Here is a 19042-nt window from a genome sequence, read left to right as displayed (position 1 = left end):
GTTGGAGAAGCAGCCAGAAATCACCCTAGGCATAAGGACAACAGCAAGCATGCATTCAGCAGATGGGCTCTAGTATTTCTGCATTTTGAGATCATTTGGCAGCATTAGATTATTATTGGTACCACATGGATGATTAACAAAAGGAACACAAGCTCTATGTGTTCAGAAAGTCAGAGTAAACAACGAGTTCATCCCTAGTTTGCTCATTCTAATCTTGAGCAGATTAATAAGTAATCTGCTGCCTCAGCAGGAACAGGGAGGTGGCATTGGCTGATTTAATCCACGTGCTTTTCTTCTACAGCTTATAAATAACCTCAGGTTTGCAGGTCCCAGTTCAAACTCATCTGACAATTTGCATCCCTTCCTCAGCCCACCATGGAGTTCTTGGGATGGCCAACAATCCTCTTGCTGGCCTGCATCTCATGCCTTCTCATTGCTGCATGGAGAAGTTCATCACAAAGAGGGAAGGAGCCTCCTGGTCATACACCAATCCCCATAATTGGAAATGTTTTTCAGCTGAACCCAAGGGACTTGATGGAAAGCTTCAAGGAGGTAAGAATGTCTCTTTCTTTCCTGCATTGCCTCTTGGACAAAGCCCAGTCCAGACAGTCTCAGCTTAATTCACAGCTTCTGCATGTTTGCTTTTGATGTAGTACGCTGCCAATTGCAATAACCATACTGGTGTTGAGACTGCATTGGCCTCACATCAGTACTGCAGTATACCGTAGATTTCTAGACAAGGTCCTGATGCATTCACCATATCCACCACAACCCTTTTGTGCAAATCTCTTCACTGCCTTGGCAAAAGGGCACAGTCCTGATTTATGGAGGACATGGCTCTATTTGCTCGCCTCAGCCCCCTGGCAGGTAGGTATAATCTCTTGGGAGGGGAATTTGTGAGTGCAAGGGCCAAACAAAGGAGTTTGAAGGTGAATGGCATCGTCTGTTCCCTCCCATGGATACTGTCATGCATCTGTCAAAAAAAAAAGAAAAGCCTGTGCTGCAGTGCCTGTAAGAGAATAGGTGCAGTGAGTTTGGCTGTGGAGCTGATCCTGAGGGTACTGTGATGGGATGGTGGTAGATGGATGGGAAAGGGCTGAGGAATGAATTGCTTTCCAGAGATCTTATTCACCAGGTGAAGACCTGCAAACTTAATTTCCCATGATTAACATGCACAAGTAGACTGTGTTCCTTGTGTTCTTCCTTCCTACAGCTCAGCAAAATGTATGGCCCCATCTTCACAGTACATCTAGGCCCCTAAAAGGTTGTGATGCTCTACGGCTACGATGTTGTGAAAGAAGCCCTAATTGATAATGGAGAAGCCTTCAGTGGGAGAGGAATACTGCCTATGATTGAAAAACTCTTCAAGGGCATAGGTACTTCCCTGGTACTATTGCCATACAGAACTGATCATGTCATTGGTACAGGAATGCACCTGTAAGGGCAGTGGAGGAGCGACTGGTGGACTTCAAGTACTACGTTTACACACAAAAATGAGGAATAAAGTATTAAAAGCCCAACTCAGTCCTTGGACCTAGCAGTAGGTGGAGAACTGTTTAAGGTCCTAGGCTGGCTCCAGGGAGTTCCTTTCAATTTTCAGCACCTTCAAATTCTGGCTAAAATTTGGTTGACAAAAGGGGCCGCTAAGATATTGCTGTTATTCTTCCATTTCTGAAAATACTGCCAAAAGCCCTACAGCACAGGTGCCATCAAATGGAAATTCCAGAGTACAACACTGACAAGCAAATAAAGGCTGTCCTGGTTAAGGGTCATACTCAATGAGGCCCTGGGCTCATTCACCACAACAGTTCCCAGTAGACTGTTTCTCCAGGTAAATGGTTATTCCATGGTATTATTTTCTATTTCCTCAATGTATTCGGTGATGATACAATGCGTAAAGCATTTGGGATTTTTGGGATTTATCTTAGCCATCTGCTTGTGGCCAAGTTGACTTAGTACCAGTGGTCCCTTTTTATTGACGGCTCAGTGTCATTTCTCTTATTCTGGAAATAAACAATGGCGCCTTGGTCAGATTGATCAATTTGTCACCTCCAGAACTGCAGGAAAGTTAGGGACTGGAGCACACAGCAATTGCTGTAGATACTTATTCCAGAAGGGCGGGTGGGGGGCAGAAAACTTGCTTCCTCATGGAGATTTGTTGTTTTTTCTTGTAACAGGCATTGTGACCAGCAATGGGGAGACCTGGAGACAACTGCGGAGATTCGCCCTCACCACCCTGCGTGATTTTGGAATGGGGAAGAAGGGCATTGAGGAGCGAATCCAGGAGGAAGCTCACTTTCTGGTGGAGAGGATCAGGAACACACATGGTAGGACACTGATGTGCATCTGCTGGGAAACCTTGCAGACCTGCAATGAGACTGTAACAAAATTCAGTCTGGATTCACAGATAAAAATCCCTGCTGTGAATCTGAGAAAACATGCTCTTTTCATCTCACTGATTCTGCATTGCATGCGCCTCACTGTACAGCCAACAAGGAGTCATGGGCAAGGCACAGAAGGGCTGGCTCCAGAGCTGCATGGAAGAGGCTGATCCATAACATTACCATTAACTGCTCTCTCTTTTTTCCCCTCAGGATTTCATACCTTCCAATCTTGATGATTCTTATCTTCTGTACTTGAGATATACCTTACTGCAGTCTCCGGGTTCAACTTTCCTGTCTTTCATGGATCTGATCTCACTTTTTCCTCACGCTTCCATCATAGTTATTTCCTTAGAATATTCTGTAGCCATGCTGTCAAAACTCTACTTTTGATCACAGGTATCTGAAGATTCTTTGGGTTCTGGTGGTATTCTTCAGGCAGCCTCAAATAAGCAGACTGTCCTGCTGGAAGATGTATGTCAGATGAAGGGGAAACAAGTCACTCAGACTTGCTGTAGAAAGAACAGGGTAAAACAGGGTCTTCAAAAATTCAGACAGGAAAATCAGTTATGTACAAGTAGAGAATATCCAATTGGATAAACCTCTCACTATCTTCTTAAAGGACCGCACAAATCTGGGTCTCAAGTGAATGCAAAACTTCCTTGGAGCTATAAGGGGAGGAGATGATGACTAAAGTACTGAAAGCAAGTTACCTTTCTGTTGTTGCTGTTGCAGAGAAACCTTTCAACCCTGGTAAATTCTTAACCCATGCTGTTTCCAACATCATCTGCTCCATTGTATTTGGGGATCGGTTTGACTATGAGGATAAGAAGTTTCTCAATTTAATTGAGATGCTGGAAGAAAACAACAAGTACCAGAACAAAACACAAACACAGGTTTGTGCAATTTCATTTCATTAATACATGACTTAATGGTTTAGGTTATTATTGTTATATTCATTTGTGTTACTCATTTATCATTGGCATACTTCATTTTATGGAAATCACAATGTACTTCCAGAGCAGAACAGAATTGCTAAAGCAGTTCAAGTGAAGCCGCTCCTTGAGTATGGTGAAACCATGATGCAGAAGAGTCTACTGCTTCTCATAGTAACAGACAGGGGAAAAAAATGACTGCAAGCACATCAACCAAAATAGGCATTTCCTCCTTTTATCATTGCAGCTCTACAACTTCTTCCCAACCATCTTAGATTCTTTACCTGGGCCTCACCAAAAACTAATTAAAATCTTTGATAACATTGATGACTTCATTACTGAAATCGTAAAAGCACACCAGGAATCTTTTGATCCCAGCTGCCCTCGAGACTTTATTGATGCTTTTATCAACAAAATGCAACAGGTAATGTAAGAGTGAGTGAGTGAGAGCTCTTTGGATGATGGGAATATCAGCATTTGAATCCTTGCATTGCCTCCCAGTTGTAGCAGCACACTGGCCTTTGGCAAATACAGAGGGAAATTTGCTTTTCTTGGCACCTTCATTCTCCCCCCTCCATTTCCCTTTGAAAGACTTGTAAGCACAGTGCTAACAGTGGCATACAGCACTAGCCAAAGCTGGGAAAGCTGTTGACCAACCTCACCGAGGGAATTCCATACGCTTCCCATATTACCTCAAGTGTCATACAAGAACTGTTATCCTGATGTCCTGGGGAGGGTTGTATTTTTGAAAAGACATCAGGTGAGTCTAAAAGCATACGGCATAGGCACAAGGCGTCCTTTGTAGAAAAGCTTCTTACTGTTTTCACTCAAAGAATCCTGCCAAATTTCCCTCCAGGAGAAAGGCAACTCTGTTTTCACTGTTGAGTCCTTGACCAGATCCACACTTGACTTGTTCCTTGCGGGAACTGGGACAACCAGCACCACACTGAGATACGGACTCCTGACTCTCCAGAAATACCCAGAGATTGAAGGTAAGAGGAAAGGGAATATTTACTTGAAGATATATCATAGGCCATGGGTTCAAAGTGGACAGTTTGTGTCACTGCCACTGGTGGCAACAGTCCCTAATAGCAGAGATGTCCATCAGTCTTAGCTTTACTTCCAGCAGAGAGCCATCAGTGCCAAGTATGTTCCTGTGTTCTTGGGAGGGTGAAAAGCAAGCCTTGCTGCAACTGTGAGGAAAGGCTTTGGGAAACATCCATTCAATTTACTTATTCCCCAACAGAGAGAATTCACAAGGAGATTGACCGTGTGGTGGGCCGAGACCGAAGCCCCTGCATGGCAGACAGGAGCCAGATGCCATACACAGATGCTGTGATCCATGAAATCCAGAGATTCATTGATTTCCTTCCCCTCAACGTTCCACGTGCTGTGACCAAGGACACCAAGCTCAGAGACTATTTCATACCCAAGGTCTGTTGCTGGGAACATCCATAATCCCCTGCTGTGCTACATTAATTATGCTTTACTTAAATTACATACACACTGGAGAGCAGTACAGAATCAGCATTATCTGATTTCTGAGAGGGAGTGGTCCTTCTCTGGTGATGCTATGCACTGAGTTGTACAATGTTGTCGCCTTCCTTTTATGAACCAGCCTATCCCTACTTTTTGTTTCCAATACACACAGTTATTACTCTATGAACTGCAACTATGAGGAAAGGTAGCTAGCTGGCTCCTAGATATGAATGGCTGCTGTGAAAAAAAGCTTCCTAGATATCCACCGAGACTCCACCGCTGGCACTTTTTGCATTTACACCAGCTTTTCTCATGGGATTTCAACACTTAATTCTGGCAGACAGTGAAGCTTACTGGGATCACGCAGCAGCCACCAAAGCAGAGCTTTTCATGTATTCAGCCCTGGGAACTGATCGATGGGGCTTTACTTTGGCATGTCTCCACTTAACTTTCCTCCTCTCTATGCTTATTCAGGACACCATGATATTCCCTTTGCTGTCTCCCATCCTGCAAGACTCCAAGGAATTTCCTAATCCAGAAAAATTCAACCCGGAACATTTCCTGAATGCAAATGGTGCCTTCAGAAAGAGTGACTACTTCTTACCACTTTCCACAGGTAAAGAGCTCTTTCTACGTCAGGACCTAGACTATCCTCTCCCAGAACCTCTTCAGAGATTTCAGTGGCTCAGTCATCACTGTCTGAACAGTGATGTCTGCAGATCTGCTGGTCACTTCTGGGCAGCTAAGCTCTACCCCATATACTACAGTTTCACTTTACCTCCTTTTCTTAACAAGTTCCAGAGCTCCTCTCATGCATCCTCCAAGAAAAGATGCATGAAGTGGGACTTGTAGCCATGCCACTTCTCCCTCCTAGCTAGCCATAAAGCAGCAACACAACACGAGAAACTGAAACATTCAAATTGCTTTGGCCCACCCAGTACTCTCACACTGCTCTGAACACTGAGACCTCAGTTTAATTCAATTCCCTCCACCAGCAGGATGCAGTGCTGCATGCCCACTCTGAGACGTCGGAACTCTCACGGCAGAGGAGTTAAAATAAGTTACCAGCAAAAGTACTCTACCATCATCTCCTGTTCTCCTCATTCTTTCCTTGCAGGAAAACGCATCTGTGCAGGAGAAGGTCTGGCCCGGATGGAGATATTCTTATTTTTAACATACATCCTGCAGAACTTTACTCTGAAGCCCGCTGTAGATCACAAGGATGTTGACATTTCTCCCATAGTCACCTCTGCAGGAAAAATTCCCCAATATTACAAAGTGTCATTTATTCCACGTTAGACAAGTGAAGACAGTTGCCATCTCCAACATCAGAACTCTTCTTGAACAACAGTCATTGCCCACCCTGATGTGACTGAGACACTCAGATAACTTCCCACAATATTTACAGATAGAAGATTTATGCTTTTCTTTGTGATCCAAGAAGGACACGCTCCAGCAGAAAACAATCCGCCACAAAGCTTAGACTCCCACACGCTGCCCAAAATAGGGACACACCTTGACTATTTCTTTTCACTCATTAAGAAGAAATGCATTCTGGCTTTAAAACACCATCTAGAAAACCTCTGGTCTCACTAACCATGTGGGAACTGGCTGGACTGCACTTACTGGGCCTGTCAGAATTAAAAGTGCAATTAAGCACTGCTGATTGAGAGAAAAGAGCATGAAATAATGCTGGGATCTCCATGAATGCAGCTTGAACCTTCCCATTACTTTTTTGAAGAATGTAAGAATCACTGAGGACACTTGACGAGCTTCAGGTAAAGGGTTTCTATGAGCTAACAAAGAAATGTAGGACTGGCATTTCCCAGATCGATCACGTTCTCTGCAGTGTATAGCTTACTGTAATTGCAGTGACAGAGCTGAATCTGAGCTATGTGGAATAATACAGCACTTGAAATGTCTCCACAGGGGCATTTATTAATTAATGTGTAGGTAAGCAGCCATATTTTCATTTCTTTCGCTGTGTTAATAGCCTTGAAATACCACGAGTTACTTGTTTGTTGTTACACAAATTTCAAAGCAAAATATATCACAGACTGACAGACAAACAAATAAAGAAAATACATGAAAAATATCATCTATCTTATTAATATTTCTAACCTGGACCAAGTGTTAGAATTCTACTCATCAAAAACATTAAAAAAAATAAAAAGGGAAAGCTCATTGTGCTTCCTTCAACTTTGCCATGGCTAAATGGCTTGGGAGGCAACCTGCCTGTTCCAGACACTTTCCTCCATGCTGAACAGACAAGAAGGCAGCCTGTGCCAAGCAGCAAAAGGGAGGAGGAAAAAAAAAAAAAAACAGAAAAAAAAAGAAGCTGTAGCTCCCAAAGACTCCACCATCATATGGAGCAGGAATCTGAGACCAGAAAAGCACCAAAGCCGTGCCCTACCAGTCTCTCCTGGCGTCTCACTGTGCTGTGGTACAAGCAGCAGTGCAAGTGCATCCAATGGCTGCTTGCATTTCCACTGAATTCACCTGATGGAACACAAAGCAGTATTAGCACTTCCTAAGAGATTAAGGGTCAGATGTTTTGTCACCTGCCAAACTGGAAAACATTACTTAGAAAGTAACAGGCAATAAAAGTCTATCTCTCCATGCAGCCATACTGCTCTTTCTCTGTGCCTGCTCACGCTCAGTGCTGTCAAGGCTCTTACTTCTGGTGGGACAGTACACAGAAAATTGTACCTTATTTGCAGAACTGAGGCCGGCCTACTTGACTTCCCATGGCAGATTTGACACAAAGTCTTGTCGCGTAGCAACATAAAGAGAGGCTTTAACCTTGATTAATTCATTCTTTGCCCTGTTGCTATTAATTCCCAGATACATCTCACAGAACTTAAGAACGTCTGGAAGTATAAAGAGCTTCTAGGGAGCTGGAAAGCACCTTTGGAAGCGTCAGCCAGTTGGCCAAGTGGTAACAAAGGACAGAACCGGCAGGTTTCAGGCCCACTAAAGAGGTCCCTGAGTTTCTTTCGCTGTTTCTATGAAACAGCCGAGGAAACAATAAAAAAGCCACCTGAGCTGTTTCCCCTAGCAGGGCAGCAGCACTTGCCTGAGCCACCATTCTAAGTTAATATGACATAAATCAGTAAACGGCAGATGTGTTCCAGCATGACTGAGACACTCCCAAGTTGGGCACTTGAGCATAATGAATGCAGAGGCAGAAGCAAAAAACAAAACTGTAGGCTCTGCTACAACAAAAGAGGCCTTCAGGAAAACAAAGGCACTATACAGTCACTGCTGTAGACACTTCCTTCTAAGGCAAGGAAGAGGAGAGTCTGAATCTGAAAGAGACACAATTTAACTCCTCCCAGAAAAAGATAGGAACAACACCCTTGCCTTAAAGCCACCATTCCCATCCAAGTGTAAAGTGTACAATCAACAAACATACAAGTAGCAGAGCAGCATGAAGAGGCCGGTACTTCACAGGTTGTATAACTAGAGGGATCACCATGGTGGAAACAGAAAACAAAAAAAAAAAAAGGAAAAGCTCAGCCATATCCTTGGCTTACAGGAAAAAGAAACGCCAAAGGGAGCAATCTCCAGAAAGAGATCCCTCCCCAGGGGCAGTCGGCCTTAAATGGGGTCTAGGTGAGGTGCAGCCAGGCTCCAACCCTTCTGGTCACACACCTGAACTGCCTTCACCTGTGCTCCCAGGGCTGACTCAGTGCTCGCCTCAGGTGGTCAATCAGAGGTTCAGGCTGTGATTCAGCAGTTCCCATACACCAAGAAATGGATTGAGCTGGAGCTGGAGCTGGAGCTGGAGCTGGATTTGTCTCAGTGCAGGGAATACAGACAGCAGCATCCTAAGTAGTAAACACTGAGAATGGGTATCCAAGTAGCTGAAATCAAGTGGTCAAAACCTAGGCATGAAACATGAAGTCTGCATTGGACTTACCTGATTTCTTCAAACGTAACTTGTTCACTGCAGGAACCTCGGTTCCCGACTGCCGTTTGGCCTTCACTTCTCCATGACTGTGACATGTGCATACTCAGATACCTGAGATTAACAAACACAAAGACCCTGCATTAGAGGGTGGAGGCTTCCACCTTTTTCAGTGTTGGGCCTATCCAATAACTTTGCATGAGACAGCTTTCCTAAATTCCCTATGGATCATCTCAAAGCTCAGGTGATTTCAGCCTTAATAAAGGCTCTGCGTATTAAGACAGAAATCACTGACTATCAGCAAATGCTTATCACCAGATTTGGTATCCGTTGCTTTGTTTCCTGGACGTGATACCAATATCTGCACCTCCCATGTTAGTTAAGCACAGACATTCATCTTGTATTCACTATTAAAAAATAATGGCTGCATGCACAGCTTTGAGCCAAGCCGAAGTAGTTTCCATCAGAAGGCTTCTCAAGCTCTAATCTTTTGGGACTCTAATTTAAACTCACTGATTTCCTGCAAATTCTGAAAGACGAAAAGAGAGAGTTGCTTCTGAGCCTCTTCCAGCAGGCCTGAACTTCAAGGCCTGAACACAATCACTTACAGAAAATTTGGAACCGATTTAATGGAGGAGGTACAGTCTGAGCGGGACATCTGTGGTTGTAGCACGGGAGACATTCAGTGGCACAAATGAGTAGAACTGATGGACCTCCTGTGTGACAGAATTTGTGTCGTGCACCTGGTTCCAATCAGCTGCACAGGGCCTTTCTGAGGTTTTATATTGTCAGTTGCACATCATCATTTCTCTTGAACGTATGCACTGTTGGCAAAGCACGCACACTTGTCAACTTAGTGTCCCAGTTCCTGACTTGCTGCCTGGCTGGGGAAGGGCCTCTTCTCATTTAATGCCGACTATACTTTGAAGCTAAGCTCTATTCAAGGATGATCATCAACAGGAACAACACCACAGTGGCTTACTGCTAGAGTCACTGCACAAGCCACACCAAGGCTGATACTACATTAACTTCCTTGCACTTTCCAAGATCAAGCCAGGGTGTGGCACATTCCAATTGACTGAAGAGCAGAACTCACGTCACTGGCTTGGTCCTGAGTCAACTGAGTTGTGTTTTGGGTCCTGTGAGTTCAAACACAAATATTTAACCAAATCTTTTGTGCTGACTGGTCAAATGGCATTTCTGCAATCACCTGAAAGATAACGACAAGGTCTTTTTCTTATCTTGAGCCCTACCAGCATAGCATGTTACAAGTATGCATGTTTTGTAAATCATTGAATGCTGAATTTTTCATGGATCTTAAAACACCTGGTCATGGCAAAGTCTTTGTCTTGTAAGGCAGACACTGACACTGTGCATTTTGGAGTGAGACCTTGTGTTGCTCCTGGCTGTCAGTCGGCAGCAAGTTGTATTCTTGCTGTACATTGGTCAGCAAGAGGAGAGTAATTACACTGCGCCTGTACATACAGTTATCACTGCACTTTTGTTTCCATTTTCCTCTTCTGTCTCAGGGAATAGTTTTGATCTCAACCCACAAGAATCCTATTCTTTCCAGTTCCCTCCCTCATCCCACCCGGGGGGAAGAAGCAAACATTTGTGTGGTGTTCAGCTGCCTGATGGGTTAAACCACAACAGGTTATTTTCGTTTTTTGGTACTCTTGGACCACTTAGGTGGTGTAGAGGCCCACTTCATTTCCAGTTTCCTCTTCTATTCGCTTGATCTGCCAGAAGGCAGAAGAATGCCTTCCAGAGGTGCTGGTGAGCTTGCAGGTTTGCCTCCGGTACAGTCTCTTGCTTTTCTGTGTCCTTACATAGAGGCTGACTCAAAAGTAGTTGGAGCAGGGGCTGCTGCTGCAGCACACTCCTGACGCATGTCCCTTTCCTCACTAAAGCATATCAAACACACAGTCTTGTCTCAGAATTTCGATCTCATATATTGGATCTAGATACTACGTACATGTGAGGAAGAGTAGTCAGAAGTGTAATACATCACCTATGCTTTTCTGATCTATTAAATAATTACTACTAATAAAACCATTCATTCTGTTACTCCCTGATCAGAATGCCATTAACTTTCACGGATTTTCACATCTCCTCTGGATATTCAGAAAGTTTCTTGAAACATCACATGTCGAAGGAGAGCACAGGCTGCCACAGGGCTCTGTGCTTTGTGGATAACTTTTCAAATCTTCCAGCAAATGCTATGGATACTGTGCACTGTATAAAAGAGATCAGGAAAAATGCAGATTTTTTCCCTGGAAATCTGCATGCGTGACCTCACACCAATGTTCTTACTCCGTTTGAGAAGTGAAGGTGAAATACCTATAAAACACTTGTGAAGATGCCCCTATTTCATCCACAGCTCCCTCTATTCTGCACACGTGTTGGAGAAGCAGCCAGAAATCATCCTAGGCATGAGGACAACAGCAAGCATACATTTGGCAGATGGGCTCTAGTATTTCTGCATTTTGAGATCATTTGGCAGCATTAGATTATTATTGGTGCCACATGGATGATTAACAAAAGGAACACAAGCTGTATGTGTTAAAAAAGTCAGAGTTAACAATGAGTTCATCCCTAGTTTGCTCATTCTAATCTTGAGCAGATTAATAAGTAATCAGCAGGAACAGGGAAGTGATACTGGCTGATTTAATCCATGTGCTTTTCTTCTACAGCTTATAAATAACCTCAGGTTTGCAGGTCCCAGTTCAAACTCTTCGGCACTTGACATCCGTTCCTCAGCACACCATGGAGTTCTTGGGATGGCCAACAATCCTCTTGCTGGCCTGCATCTCATGCCTTCTCATTGCTGCATGGAGAAGTACCTCACAAAGAGGGAAGGAGCCTCCTGGTCCCACACCAATCCCCATAATTGGAAATATTTTTCAGCTGAACCCAATGGACTTGATGGAAAGCTTCAAGGAGGTAAGAATGTCTCTTTCTTTCCTGTGTTATCTCCACTCATCTTAATTCACAAGACAATGCCAATATTGTTTGACCAGCTGTCAGAATCACAGAATCACAGAATGGCCCAGGTTGGAAGGGACCTCCAGGATCATGAATCTCCAAACCCTCTGCCGCATGCAGGGCCACCAGCTCCCTGGCAAGTCAGTACAATCTATTGGGAGGAGAATTTGTGAGTACAAGGGCCAAACAAACGAGTTTGAAGGTGAATGGTGCCGACTGTTCCCTCACATGGATACTGCCATGCATCTGTCAAAAAAAAAAAAAAAAAAAAAAAAGCCTGTGCTGCAGTGCCTGTAAGAAAATAGGTGGAGTGAGTTTGGCTGTGGAGCCTGATGCTGAGGGTACTGTGATGGGATGGTGGTAATGGATGCGAAAGGATGAGGAATTACATGGTTTCCAGACACTCTGAGCAGGGCTCTTATTCTCCACCTGAGGACCTTCTGTAGGCAATTCCCAGCCACACTGAGAAAGCAGACCTGTTGGGAAGTTCTGAGCACACACCCAGTCCCAGCAAATGCACACGTTTTAACAATAGAATAAAACACCGTCGCCGTGTAGCATTTTCCTGATTGTGAGACATCAGGCCACTGGTTCATGCAATAGTAGATTTTTCAGTGTCATTGCCAACAACCTCCTTCTCTTTCTTCTTTTCAGCCTCTGTTTACCTGCCCCATGTTGCAAAGTATTAACAGCAAAATAGTTCCTCAAATCATAGTACATGTGGAAGGCTCTGAGGTGTGTGCCTGGCACATTTAATCCTTGTGGACTAATTGTGCTTGAGTCAGTGTGTTTCCCAGTTCTTGTATCACACACCATTAGCACTTACTAAGGTGAAGTTCTGCTGAACCAAAGCGTGCTCCAGTCTTCTGCAGTGTGAGTGACGGTGTGCCTCCCACCAGGATGAAGTTACAATGCTCTAGGGATTGGTGCATAAGGGAAGAGACCTTTTGTCTGCCACTGTGGTGCACAATCTGCAAATACTTTCTGAAGAAAAACAAAAAAAAAAAAAAAGAAAAGAACCTTCATATGAAGCTGCACATTTCTTTTTCCATGATTAACATCCAGATGTCTTGTTCCTTGTGTTCTTCCTTCCTACAGCTCAGCAAAAAATACGGCCCTATCTTCACAGTACATGTAGGCCCCAAAAAGGTTGTGGTGCTCTATGGCTACGACGTTGTGAAAGAAGCCCTAATTGATAATGGAGAAGCCTTCAGTGGGAGAGGAGTACTGCCACTTTTAGAGAAAGTCTTCAAAGGCCTAGGTACTTCCCTGGTAATGTTGCCATACAGAACTGATCGTGTCATTGGTACAGGAATGCACCTGTAAGGGCAGTGGAGGAGCGACTGGTGGACTTCAAGTACTACGTTTACACACAAAAATGAGGAATAAAGTATTAAAAGCCCAACTCAGTCCTTGGACCTAGCAGTAGGTGGAGAACTGTTTAAGGTCCTAGGCTGGCTCCAGGGAGTTCCTTTCAATTTTCAGCACCTTCAAATTCTGGCTAAAATTTGGTTGACAAAAGGGGCCGCTAAGATATTGCTGTTATTCTTCCATTTCTGAAAATACTGCCAAAAGCCCTACAGCACAGGTGCCATCAAGTGGAAATTCCAGAGTACAACACTGACAAGCAGACAAAGGCTGTCCTGGTTAAGGGTCATACTCAATATCAGGCCCCGATCTCATTCACCACAACAGTTCCCAGTAGACTGTTTCTCCAGGCAAATGGTTATTCCATGGTATTATTTTTTATTTCCTCAATGTATTCGGTGATGATACAATGCATAAAGCATTTGAGATTTTTGGGATTTATCTTAGCCATCTGCTTGTGGCCAAGTTGACTTAGTACCAGTGGTCCCTTTTTATTGACGGCTCAGTGTCATTTCTCTTATTCTGGAAATAAACAATGGTGCCTTGGTCAGATTGATCAATTTGTCACCTCCAGAACTGCAGGAATGTTAGGGTGTGGGGCATACAGCAATAGTGTTAGACACCTATGTGGGGGACTAGCAGGAGGGTGAAAATCTGTTTCCTCATGGAGTCTGTTTTTCCTTTTTTGACAGGCATTTTGACCAGCAATGGGGAGACCTGGAGGCAGATACGACGATTTACCCTCACCACCCTGCGTGATTTTGGAATGGGGAAGAAGGGCATTGAGAAGCGAATCCAGGAGGAAGCTCGTTTTCTGGTGGAGAGGATCAGGAACACACATGGTAGGACACTGACATGCATTTGCTGGGAAACGTTGCATACCTGCAATGAGATAGTGAGTGTTGTGCCACCGCTTCATCAAAACTTTGACCCAGGAAGTGAGCATACAGCTCCATTTCTGCTTTTTTAACCTATACATGCATTTCTGGTAGGATGTAAACTACTATTTCTTTTAAGAACCTCCCCTGAGAGTGGTAATACCCTGGACACTAAGCTTCCTTTCAATAGACAGCCTTCATGTGTGATGTTCCACAAGGAGGAAAAAATGCTGACAGACCCAATAAGATGCCAAAGTACCACTGCTCTCCATGAGCCACTAGAAAATTCAGTCTGGATTCACACATAAATATCCCTGCTATCAATGTGAGAGAAAAATGCTCACCTGCATTGCTCTTTTCCTGTCAATAATACTGCATTGCTGATGCACCACTGAAAACCTCCATCTCTGGGACAGGGACTTAAACAATTCAGACAGGATATCAGTTATTTACAAGTAGAGAAGAACCAATTGGCTAAGACTCTCACTACCTTCTTAAAGGACTGCACAAATCTGGGCATCAAGTGAATGCAAAACTTCCCCGTAGGTGTCAGGGAAGGAGATCATGACTGAAATACTGAAAGCAAGTGACTTTTTCTTATGTTGCAGAGAAACCTTTCGATCCTACTGTGTTTTTAATGCATGCTGTTTCCAACATCATCTGTTCCATTGTATTTGGGGATCGATTTCACTATGAGGACAAGAAATTTCTGGATTTAATTGAGATGCTGAAAGAAAATGAAAAGTACCAGAGCAGAATACAAACACAGGTTTGTGCAGTTTCGTTGCATTAATAAATGTATGAATTATTGTGGTTTTAAAATGATTATTCATTCATGTTATTAATTTTTCACTGGTACGAATTCCCCTAAACATGGAAAAGAATTTTGAAGGCCAAAAAGTCAGTTACATAGCCAACTCCTTTGTGCTTTTCTTTCTTTTCTTTTTTTTTAAACTTTCTGCACTTCCAATTGCACGTCCAAGCATGTAATTGCAAAAGTACCTTAAATTATGTCTTTCCCTGAGTCTAGTTAAGCCGTGATGTAAAAGGCATTAAAAACCAATTGATTAATATAGACCTACATTTCCGAAACAGTTTATTTCTTCTCATACTAACAGTTAGGGGAACAATTCATTGTAAGCAGTTCAACCAAAATATGCTTTTCCTTCCTTTTACTATCACAGCTCTACAATTTCTTCCCAACCATCCTGGATTATTTGCCTGGGCCTCATAAAACACTACTAAAAAGAATTGAAAAAATTGATGACTTCATTTCTGAAATCATAAAAGCACACCAGGAATCTTTCGATCCCAGCTGCCCTCGAGACTTTATTGATGCTTTTATCAACAAAATGCAACAGGTAATGTAAGAGTGAGTGAGTGAGAGCTCTTTGGATGATGGGAATATCAGCATTTGAATCCTTGCATTGCCTCCCAGTTGTAGCAGCACACTGGCCTTTGGCAAATACTGAGGGAATTTTGCTTTTCTTGGCACCTTCATTCTCTCCCCCTCCATTTCCCTTTGAAAGATTTGTAAGCACAGTGCTAACAGTGGCATACAGCACTAGCCAAAGCTGGGAAAGCTGTTGACCAACCTCACCGAGGGAATTCCATACGCTTCCCATATTACCTCAAGTGTCATACAAGAACTGTTATCCTGATGTCCTGGGGAGGGTTGTATTTTTGAAAAGACATCAGGTGAGTCTAAAAGCATACGGCATAGGCACAAGGCGTCCTTTGTAGAAAAGCTTCTTACTGTTTTCACTCAAAGAATCCTGCCAAATTTCCCTCCAGGAGAAAGGCAACTCTATTTTCACTGTTGAGTCCTTGGCCAGATCCACACTTGACTTGTTCCTTGCGGGAACTGGGACAACCAGCACCACACTGAGATACGGACTCCTGATTCTCCAGAAATACCCAGAGATTGAAGGTAAGAGGAAAGGGAATATTTACTTGAAGATATATCATAGGCCATGGGTTCAAAGCGGACAGTTTGTGTCACTACCACTGGTGGCAACAGTCCCTAATAGCAGAGATGTCCATCAGTCTTAGCTTTACTTCCAGCAGAGAGCCATTAGTACCAAGTATGTTCCTGTGTTCTTGGGAGGGTGAAAAGCAAGCCTTGCTGCAACTGTGAGGAAAGGCTTTGGGAAACATCCATTCAATTTACTTATTCCCCAACAGAGAGAATTCACAAGGAGATTGACCGTGTGGTGGGCCGAGACCGAAGCCCCTGCATGGCAGACAGGAGCCAGATGCCATACACAGATGCTGTGATCCATGAAATCCAGAGATTCATTGATTTCCTTCCAGTTAACCTACCACATGCTGTGACCAAGGACACCAAGCTCAGAGACTATTTCATTCCCAAGGTGAATTACTGGGAGAAATTATTTTCTCTTGAAAGCAGTGATGTGATAAATAAATCACATTTTACTTAAGTTTCAAACACACTGAAATGCAATACAAATCAGAATAATTTGGTTTGGCAGGATATTCTATGATTTCTTCACAGAAACACAGAATGGCCTGGGTTGGAAGGGACCTCAAGCTCATGAATCTCCAACCCTCCCACGGGCAGGGCCACCAATCTCCACATTTAATTCTAATTCTTACATCCCTCCCATTGTATTTGAAAAAAGCTTTTCCATTCTCTGTATGAAGAGGGAAATCAAGCTTCCACTTTTTTTCACACAAATGTAAACAATCAAAGCTCTAGTTTATTTGAAAACCATATGAAATTATCTAGCCAACCTTACTGTTAAAAGATGTTAAAATACTGTTAAAACAGAACATCTTTGCCATACTTATGGAATACATTTTTTTATTTAAAAACTGCTAGCTTAAATGTGGCTAAACTTTCCCTACTCATATAAAACATGCTGTTTTCTCTTTTTACAGGAGTAGAGAAAGACTATTTCTCTGCCTGTGGCATGGGGGTTGGAACTTGATGAACCTTGGGGTCCCTTCCAACCAGAGCCATTCTATGATTCTATGATCATAGAGTCATAGAATCACAGAATCACCAAGGTTGGAAAAGACCCACAAGATCATCCAGTCCAATCATGAACCTATCACCAATATTTGTCACTGAATCACGTCCCTCAACATAACGTCTAAACATTCTGTGAACATCTCCATGATTGGTGACTCCACCACTTCCCTGGCAGTACAGTCTATGGCCATGAATCAGTTATTAGTAACGATGTCTTTCCAGCTGTTCTCCTTTGTGTAGGCAAAGAGTGCTTATAACTTTATTCTAGTATATGTGAATTTAATAAGGATTTAATCTGAGAAGTTTTATACATCACCAAGTTTTTCACAACACATCTACATGTGCAGAGTTAGGTGTTCAGAGCTCCAGAGCTCTAATAAGTTTTGTGATGATCCTTTCTCAGCAATCTGTGTGATACTGATGGAATCCGAGGAAGCTGAAATGATAATTTATTCTCGATCATTCCTCTAATCATTCAAAAGAACCAAAACAGTCTTTCTGAGGTGTTATTATACACTAAGATGCAAATACCATTTCTTTTTGTGTATCATTCTTCCAACTTTTCACTTGCAGTACAAATAATTATTACTCAGTGAACTGCAACTATGAAAAAAAGCTATCTAATTTTAGATATGAATAGGTGCTGTTGGTCTCAGAAAATACAGTTTCTCTAAGCCTTCTAAATGTGCCCCAAGTCTGCACCACTCACCATTTTTGCAGTTCTATCAGCTTTTCTCATGAGATTTCAACACTTCATTCTGGCAGACAGTGAAGCTTACTGGGATCACGCAGCAGCCACCAAAGCAGAGCTTTTCATGTATTCAGCCCTGGGAACTGATCGATGGGGCTTTACTTTGGCATGTCTCCACTTAACTTTCTCCTCTCTATGCTTATTCAGGACACCATGATATTCCCTTTGCTGTCTCCCATCCTGCAAGACTCCAAGGAATTTCCTAATCCAGAAAAATTCAACCCGGAACATTTCCTGAATGCAAATGGTGCCTTCAGAAAGAGTGACTACTTCTTGCCATTTTCTGCAGGTAAAGAGCTCTTTCTATGTCATCTATCCTCTCCCAGAACCTCTTCAGAGATTTCAGTGGCTCAGTCATCACTGTCTGAACAGTGATGTCTGCAGATCTGCTGGTCACTTCTGGGCAGCTAAGCTCTACCCCATATACTACAGTTTCACTTTACCTCCTTTTCTTAACAAGTTCCAGAGCTCCTCTCATGCATCCTCCAAGAAAAGATGCATGAAGTGGGACTTGCAGCCATGCCACTTCTCCCTCCTAGCTAGCCATAAAGCAGCAACACAACACGAGAAACTGAAACATTCAAATTGCTTTGGCCCACCCAGTACTCTCACACTGCTCTGAACACTGAGACCTCAGTTTAATTCAATTCCCTCCACCAGCAGGATGCAGTGCTGCATGCCCACTCTGAGACGTCGGAACTCTCACGGCAGAGGAGTTAAAATAAGTTACCAGCAAAAGTACTCTACCATCATCTCCTGTTCTCCTCATTCTTTCCTTGCAGGAAAACGCATCTGTGCAGGAGAAGGTCTGGCCCGGATGGAGATATTCTTATTTTTAACATACATCCTGCAGAACTTTACTCTGAAGCCCGCTGTAGATCACAGGGATGTTGACATTTCTCCCATAGTCACCTCTGCAGGAAAAATTCCCCAATATTATGAAGTGTCATTTATTCCACGTTAGACAAGTGAAGACAGCTGCCACCTCTCAAATTAGAATGACAGTCTTCTTGAACGACAGTCATTGCCCATCCTGATGAGATTGAGACACTCAGATAATTTGCTAGTTTCTTCAGGGACAGAAAAGTTATGCTTTTAAAGAAAAGTAATTGCATGCTGTTCTTATAATCAGTACAGCGAGCTCTAAACAGAATCATAGTGGGTGACTGTGTAGGGAAGGTGACAGCTCCTTAGGGAGAATGATAGACGCTCTCCTTTGCACTTACATTACCAGCTAAAGTTCCTGTCTAGTTCCTGATGTGTCAGGGTGTGCAGGCTCTAAGAACCCTTCTGCTGCTGCTGCTGCTGCTGTCCCCATCACCTGAACCTCTCAGCACAGAAGGAAAAGATGCTTGCCCCA

General features: G+C 43.3%; 1 pseudogene across 1 annotated transcript; it reads left to right on the top strand.

The window, feature by feature from the left end:
- The first annotated feature begins 375 nt into the window (after positions 1-375).
- Positions 376-18646, top strand: LOC306946798 (cytochrome P450 2H2-like; annotated as a pseudogene). Its single transcript has 18 exons — positions 376-552; positions 1214-1376; positions 2178-2327; positions 3117-3277; positions 3564-3740; positions 4173-4308; positions 4563-4750; positions 5270-5411; positions 5913-6073; positions 11466-11648; positions 12789-12951; positions 13751-13900; positions 14545-14705; positions 15121-15297; positions 15731-15866; positions 16121-16308; positions 17830-17971; positions 18465-18646. The product of its transcript is annotated as a cytochrome P450 2H2-like (transcript).
- The last annotated feature ends 396 nt before the right edge of the window (positions 18647-19042 follow it).

The sequence above is a fragment of the Tetrao urogallus genome (assembly GCF_951394365.1).
Source record: "Tetrao urogallus genome assembly, chromosome: 5".
NCBI classification, from domain to species: Eukaryota; Metazoa; Chordata; class Aves; order Galliformes; family Phasianidae; genus Tetrao; species Tetrao urogallus.
This window is presented reverse-complemented; position numbering and strand designations above follow the sequence as displayed.